At 49.1% G+C, this 7608-nt stretch overlaps 1 non-coding gene across 1 annotated transcript; it reads left to right on the plus strand.

Annotated features, from left to right (window-relative positions):
* The first annotated feature begins 257 nt into the window (after positions 1-257).
* Positions 258-3652, plus strand: LOC119378051 (uncharacterized). Its single transcript, XR_007414727.1, has 4 exons — positions 258-874; positions 2216-2573; positions 2686-2877; positions 3454-3652. It is a non-coding gene; the product is annotated as an uncharacterized LOC119378051 (transcript).
* Positions 3653-7608: the final 3956 nt, after the last annotated feature.

The raw sequence follows: 7608 nt of genomic DNA on the forward strand, positions 1-7608 counted from the left end.
TGTGACAGAAGAGAAGCGGTGTTGGGGCGGGGAAGCGCGAGAGAGTCAATGTAGCGATCAAGCGCTCCCAACAGCTGAATTTAGAGGAGAACCGGTACGATACCGAGCGCTCGAAAAACGGCGCGCATGGAACGCGCGTATAAAAACGAGTATAACGAGTATTAAAAAAAAGAAAGAGCGCGAATGTGGCGCCACATGGCGACCGAGGACCGAACGACAACAGCCGCCTCCATGAGTGAATCCGAGTCGCTCCGCCCACGGGAACCGCCCATCGGAGGAAGCCGGGGCGGCAGTATAAAAGCTCGGAGCGCTCGCTACCCGAAATCAAATCCGTGCTGCCGTGAGCGATCGAGCCTGCTTCGAGAACTCTCTCCAGTACAGTCCTTCGTGCCCTCCAGGTTTCGTTTTCACCTTCGTCCATTTCGGCGTGGCGAAAAACAAGGCCTGTTGACACCGAGTGCCGTGCGCAACGTGCAGCTGGATAGCAAGCTCGCCTTCTCTTTGTTTCACGGGCGTCATCCCAGTCGGACTATGACCATGAAGGTGCAGACCGAGCAACAGCAGGTGATCGGCCTGACCAAGGTGGCGAAAGGGCGCGCAAGCCGCGAGGAGCGCGAACGTGAGCCAGGGTGGCGCCATACAGGGTCTCCTGGACAAGCTCAAAGATCTGGTGCCCAACATGCCCCGTAGCAAGAAGCTTACGAGGCTCGAGATCATCCAGAACGTGATCGACTACATTCTAGACCTGGAGATCGCGCTGGAAGCGCATCCCACACAGCTGTCGTCCTCGGCCCCTGCGGTGTCGACTCGCCAGCCTCTGGGCGTACTCCCTCCCGCCAACAACTCGGCCACCAACGCCCTCAGCGAAGATGAGGTACGTCTTCTATTGACCTCTTGTTCATCTCTATCGGCCATCTTAAGGTCTTTTGTTAGATCCGGGGTTTCGGCACCAAACTATTATTAAAAACGCGACAGACTGACTCAGACACAGATGACCCGTTCGAACCTCATAGTCTTCTTTTTCTCTACATGCACCTTTCTTTAGTATAGCGCTTGTTTTCCAACAGGGCATTTGCGTTTCTTGTGAGACTTAATCCATGGGCGCGCCGCGTGTGGTACAAAGCTTTCGTTTATTTTTATTAGTACGGAAAACAAATAAGGCTAAAGAAAGTAGCGGCGCTAGAAGAGAAACTTGGGCTAGTTGGTGATTCCATCATCTTCCTTAGTCCTCGTCCATTTGTAGCGCTGTTTTTTCTTCACAATGAAAGTAGCGGCGATAGAATATCACCAAGAGTCAAGAGTTTTTTGTTTTTTTTATGCCTTGTACACTACGTACGATCATCTACTTGAGGTGTTACAAGCGAACTGATCAAGTGACACATAGTGAAGCAAGTCTCTGCGAACCTGTCTCCGTGGTTTTCCTTGTGTAGGTATAGCGAGTAGCAGGCAAAATGCAGAATACAGGCAATGTGCACATTAATTGCCCGAATATTTTTATCTACACTATTAACCTCCAAGCTACACTAGAAAACTAGGTATCGTCAGCTGCATATAAGTAGTGGAAATTTAAAAAAAAACGCGCCGTAACATGAGCGCGGACATCACGGTGAAAGCGTGAAACATTCCTCTACCCCTCTCCACGAGAAAACCGCGCGAGCAGACAGCGGAAGGGCAAGCTTCTCCCATGCGCAAATATAAGCAGAAGCGAGCGAGCTCGCCGACGACTTTTAAATGCGCCCGTCGGGCTCCTAGCGCCACCTCGCTGGTAATGAAGAAACGCTTATTATCGCCTGCTTTCTCTGAGTCCGTCCAGCGCTAAATGATGTGTATATAACCCTCGCCGTTAGCTACGTGGAGGATCTGCGTTTCGTGCGTAGTGGATAGCGCCGCTCGCTGCGGATCAAGAGGTCCCTGGTTCGATTCCGCGCTTCGGAAGCATTTTTCTGAGTTATTTTTCTTTGGGGCCTTTATATATATATACATACTTATACATTACGGTGCATGACGGCGGCGACGGCGACGGCGACGGCAAAATCCAGCCGAGACTGTCCACTATCGCAATAAAACCGTCAGCTTCCGAAAACAAGTAGGGCAGGCGCTTCGACTCAAAGCAATAGCAAAGAAAGGTCGGCGTTTTCGTTAACCCTTGTCATTTTTTTTCCTTTTGGAGAGTACCGAATGTGTTTTATAATGAGTGCCTTTCCTCTTTTCGCAGGTGACCCACGCCGAAAAAGTAATTCGGCACTTCGCGGCGCTCGCTCCAGCCGTAGCGTCGACAAACGCCATTTCGAGCCTGGACCTTTGAGACGCTGGGGAACAAGCGTCTCCCATCCATCACATCGCCCGGGGCCAGGAATGACCGCCCAGCCCAGGGCCGCATCTGGCTACCGGCAACCTAGTGCCACTCCTGTGCCGTCGAAACACTGAATACCACCCAAGTGCAACCATGTGATGATCTCTTGAGGAATACGTGGAGGAGCGACCCGAAAAGTGGGGGAAGGGTCCAAGTCTCGGAAACATCGTTAACACAGCCCGGCTCGACGTCCCTACGTACTGCTACCTTTAACTCTCAGGTGCGTGAAGTTAGCAAATGTTTGAGCTGAAACGTGTGATTTCGTGTTAGCCATATTGTTCTGTTGTCGTACACGAGTGCTTATGCTTCTTGCCCTTTGTTTGTTCTTGCAGATTTTACTGCTCTCTTCTCTCGAAACTGGTGGTCTGAGAAGCTGGAAGGCTCGCGGCGAAAGCGGATAAATGGAACCTGCTCTGCAGACTGCGGGTGTCAAGCCTAACAGTGAACCTGTGCTTCAAGAATTTCATCGCACATGTCTACGTACGCGTCTCCAAATTTGTCTCTACAGGCGGATATTCATACAGGTGAGCGCTTCCTGCCATTCACATCTTTGGTTTCACGACGTACTGGGTCGAATAGCAAGGAAAGCTCGGAATGATTAAAGCTTAACATCGGAGCTTCGAAGTCGTTTATAACATCCATGGCCTTAACTCGCTTGGCTTCTGGTTCAGGAGTTTCGAAACATCTGGCAGGCTTTCTCATAGATGAATCGCATACAGTGCCACCTAAGAATAACGCACTCATTTTTCTCAGGTCACTGACAATGCAGGTTAGGGCCCTGGACAAGGGGCTACACCCACATTAACCAAGAAGCCTTAATATTATTAAAAGTTGTTTCTCTCTGAAAAACATAGTAGGAAATTGTAGCACTTGATCATGACGGCAGCTGTTTTCGTGGTTCGAACAATCGGTAAAACTTCTTGCTGGGATAGCTGGTACATTAGTGTTAGAATAATAGCACAGGTTTGAGAGCACGGGAAATAATATTGTAGGGGTCTCAAACATTGTTTTGTTTTAACCAGGTCGCTGAAAGACATGTGGTGTGGCAGCGAGAAACTTGTACTTACCATACATTTTTTTTCTTTTTGTGCTTGTTTTAGAAATATCCGTGAACAGTACCCAATGAAGGAAAGACCGGAGTTCTCGAAAAGGATGTCGCCAGAAGAGACTTACGAAGCCAGTCGACAAAAGCCCTCTGAAGACATCCCAGAAATGGTGGATGACAGCTCAACATGGCAACAGGAGAGCCGCAACAAGGCCGGCGAAAATATTATCGCAGATGCCCGAAATTGCACGAATAAAAAAAAAAAACATCTTTAAGCATCTGTAAATCATGGCTGAAGTTTTGTGTTTCCGGACACTTGTCCATGGTAGTACCGATTATGGCATTACTGTTGATGTCCCAAAAATCTTCAAGCAGTGCCCACATTCGGCTCCCGTTAAATGTAGGCCCTGACCACCCTGCTTAGCGTACCATTCGCAGATGAAGTGCGCAGCTAATCGGTGAATGAAGTCACCAGCCTTACCTATATATTAAATATACAGGTTAGCTTAAATGAAAACGATATCTACTTGGGTCACTCCATGCCAAACATCCCAGATGTTGCGCTCGACTCCCGGCGCTTGTTTTCTAAAAATTGCGGGCAATTATTTTAGCGCACTATTTGCCCTCAAAAGTGTTTCTGCTAGCAAAAAAAAAATTGTTGTTTATGTGCTTAGAAGTGATTTGAGTATTGCCCTGTTGGGTGAAACAAAAGTTGCTGAAAAAGGCCCTGAAAAAAAATATAACACTACACGGAGCTCCTTAAATCTCCGCTGTTTGCTACAAAAGGGTGGGATTTTTTTCATTCTCTCCGATTGGCCTATGCTGCTTTATCTAACGATATGCTTTGTGGTGAAGTAATAAGGCGATTCTGCGCCCACATTGATATTATTAAAAACATTGCAAATTTCGAGAGCACAATACAAGCAATCACATGGCTGGATAGTTGACAGTAAGCGCATAAAAAGATATGGAGGTTGATGACCAGGTAGTTTCGAAGAGGTGCAAACGTAGAAAAATGTCTGAAATGACTCATGTTCAGGTACATGAATGTTGGTGATGCGTTCCAGGTAAAAACGCATGCTTGCACTCATTTGGAAGGGTCGACAAAGGAGATTCATTTGCGAAACTTTAGTCGGAGTGATTTTGTTATAAGCGGGAAAAAAATTTGTATCAAGCATCCGCCCCGTCCCTCGGGCCCAGCAGTCTAACAAGTGAATGTATATTCGAAAAAGCACCATTGTATGGACAGGAAGAGTAAAAAACGGCGACATAAGAGCTGTCTTAACAGAGCTGTCTAGGTCAAGCACGTCTCTTCTTTTTACCGTTTCAAACGCCTCCGTTTCACTGCGCCGTGCACTTCCTCTGGGCAACGGAAAGATGCGGCGTCTTTCACGTTTCCACACGCACTCGTCGGCTTTGCGCAGTGCTGCCGACAAAGTTCAGATGGTTCGTTTAGAATTATACTAATTTAGTATAATAAAGTACATAACAAACAATGGGGATACATTTCTTGTTCTTTTTTATTTGCAGCTCGCTTAATCGCGGCTGGCGCCAATCGTACCTCGTAGCCCACCTGTGCTTCGGTATCTTACGCTCGGCTATTGGACAGAGGTGAACATTGTGCCGGGGACCGCGTTCCCAACCATGCGCGCGTCTTCCATATAGGTCATCTTTCGGCCACATCCCTTGGGAGCACGTAACATAAGCATTGCAAATGTTTTAGTACACTGCAGCTTCCTCGTCATACTTTTACGGACAGACCGCACAACGGAAAATGAAAGCGGTAAATATTTCAAAGGACGGTGCCGTCTTATGATTTCTGTGCTGAAGGCAACGCATGCAGCGTGGATAGCGAGAGACAGAGAGCATTTGGGGATAACTGTTAGACTGCGGACCTTTTAAGAAGGTTATACCTGGAAACGACGATAAGAAGACGATAGCATTGCTTCTCCGGGAGGTGCCGACATGATGCAAGAAAGATAAAGTCGGCGAGCCTATGCTTCTGCATCTGAAGCTTCCACCTGCGAAAGTAAGCATAAAAAATTTGCAGCGGTGGCCGCAAATTTGCAGCTGTGGATGAAGCCACCGCTGCAACAACCGCAGCGCTGGCTACATGGCTGAGCGCCCGCTTCCGATGGTACTTGTCCGGGTTCGATTCCCAGCGCCGACCAAAAAACTCACCGATTTTTCCTAAGGTGAAGGGGAGTACACCGACCTGGCGGTATATTGTTCTCGGGTACTCATCTCGAAAGGTGGCCCCATAAGATTCTGTAAAAGGCCCTTGGCGAACCTTGATCCACCACAGGCTTGGTGAAATAGTCGAGCATCCGCCGTTGCTGTGAGAGGGCAGAGACATGCCGGTAAAGTAGATACGAGCGCACTTCCGGCCTGGTGCTCGCCAGAACGAAGTACATAGTCGCTTGAGAGGGCACCCACCCTGTGGGAAATTGGCGACATTGAACCAGCAGGATTAAAATTAAGGTAAGCATCCCTTTTTCGCAGTTCGCTAATAATTCAACAGCACACGCTGAACAGAGGGTAAATAAATCAAAAGCTCAAAACGAAACCAAAGAGATCATACACATGGCTGGGTAACGTGAAGTCTCCAGCAGTCAAGAAGTGAAGGAGTCCCGCGGTCCCGCGGAGTGCTCGGCAATCTCTTCGCGTCCGATGGGGTTGCCAGGAGTCCAGCTCTGATGGTTTCCGTCAAGCAGGTTGAGCTAACTTTAGAAGTACGCCCATGAGCCAAAGCATACGGTCCACGGGAGCGCGTGTCGACATTGGTGTCTGCGGTGTTTAGTGTCGAACATTCTGCTGCCACGTATTCGCCGGAACAATACCCTCGACAGCAAACGGCTCGCCACCATGCGCTCCCGTGGTCCGTATACTTTTGCTCACGGGTGCACAGTAGACGATGTCTGGAGACGCCGGTTTGACGTCTATTCCTCAACTAGTCGTTCAGAAAGTGAAGCGGCAGGCGGATACCGTGCGACGCTAACTGATTAACCCCTGCTACAACGGGATGCTGGAGTTGACTAGACCGGTTAACAGGGTGATGTGCTTCATTTAAATAGCCGTTCGTTTCCCCAGATTCTCTGCCTGGGGAATTGGGGGACCTCGATATGGATCCATTCGCGTACACTTCATTGTCTCCAAGCACCTCCCTAAAATATATTTGCTGCGACTCTTTTGTTCAGAGGCGAGAGGGACAACTGAGTGTCTCCTCCGGTTCCCGTCCGGTGCGTCGCGCTGGTCGCACCTGCTTCGTCGTAGACCGTCGTCTCTGTCTTCAACGACTTTCCCCAGCCCGCGCAGGAACCACAGAACAAAACGTCGGTGGTCCGCGGTCAAAGACGAGCACTTGAACACTCTACCACTCGAAAGGGGGAGTATTTTCATTGTCAAGACTTCTCGGCTACAACTGTGCCTTAACAATAACGGCTCTAAGCAAATAACTCCCCTTCGGGGTCCGAAGGGTCCACGTGGAGGCGCGAAGCCCGCTAATCAGCGTGTAGCCGCATCGCGAAGGGCATCCTTGGCACACTTGTCACCGCCCCGTTATAAAGGGGACGCTCATAGCATCCATCCCTCCATCCAAGTAGCACGTCGTGTGGCCTCAGCTTCGCCATGGCTATTGGCGCTAAAAATACAAGAACATTCTTTATACTTTGCGGGAGACAATATTATTTATCTTTCTAATATAATATTTGGAAAGCAATTACAACAGGTTCGTTGCGCAACGAGCACCATAAGGCGACGCTGCCGTGAGCGGTCATTGGAAGTAGTCAGCATTGTAACATCACCTTCGCCAGATGCCGCCCTCCCCCTCCCCGGAGTTTTTCTGTGTGTGAGGCGTGTGTCTATCGGGAAGGGGACCCCTCCTCACCCCGAAAGGAATTTCTCGTTAAGCCCCTGGCAGTCAGTCACGTCATTGTCCGAGTGAAATGCGAAACGGAACGTTTTCTCTCGTCGTTCATGCCCACAACATTTATTTATTTATTTATTATTTATTTCATTGGCATACATAGATACACAAGGACGCAGAGAGAAGAGGGAGCGAGCAAGCTGGCAACTGCCACCTAAAGCCGGCACAACGCCTGCCACCTTCTCAGGAGGAGGGAGGAGACAGAGGAAAGGTAGTTAGGAGGAGGGGTACAGGAAGAAAGATGGAAGTGAACGAAAAAATTGACGAAGACTTGGATAAAATAGG

The sequence above is a fragment of the Rhipicephalus sanguineus genome, unplaced genomic scaffold (assembly GCF_013339695.2).
Source record: "Rhipicephalus sanguineus isolate Rsan-2018 unplaced genomic scaffold, BIME_Rsan_1.4 Seq6646, whole genome shotgun sequence".
In the NCBI taxonomy this organism is placed as follows: Eukaryota; Metazoa; Arthropoda; class Arachnida; order Ixodida; family Ixodidae; genus Rhipicephalus; species Rhipicephalus sanguineus.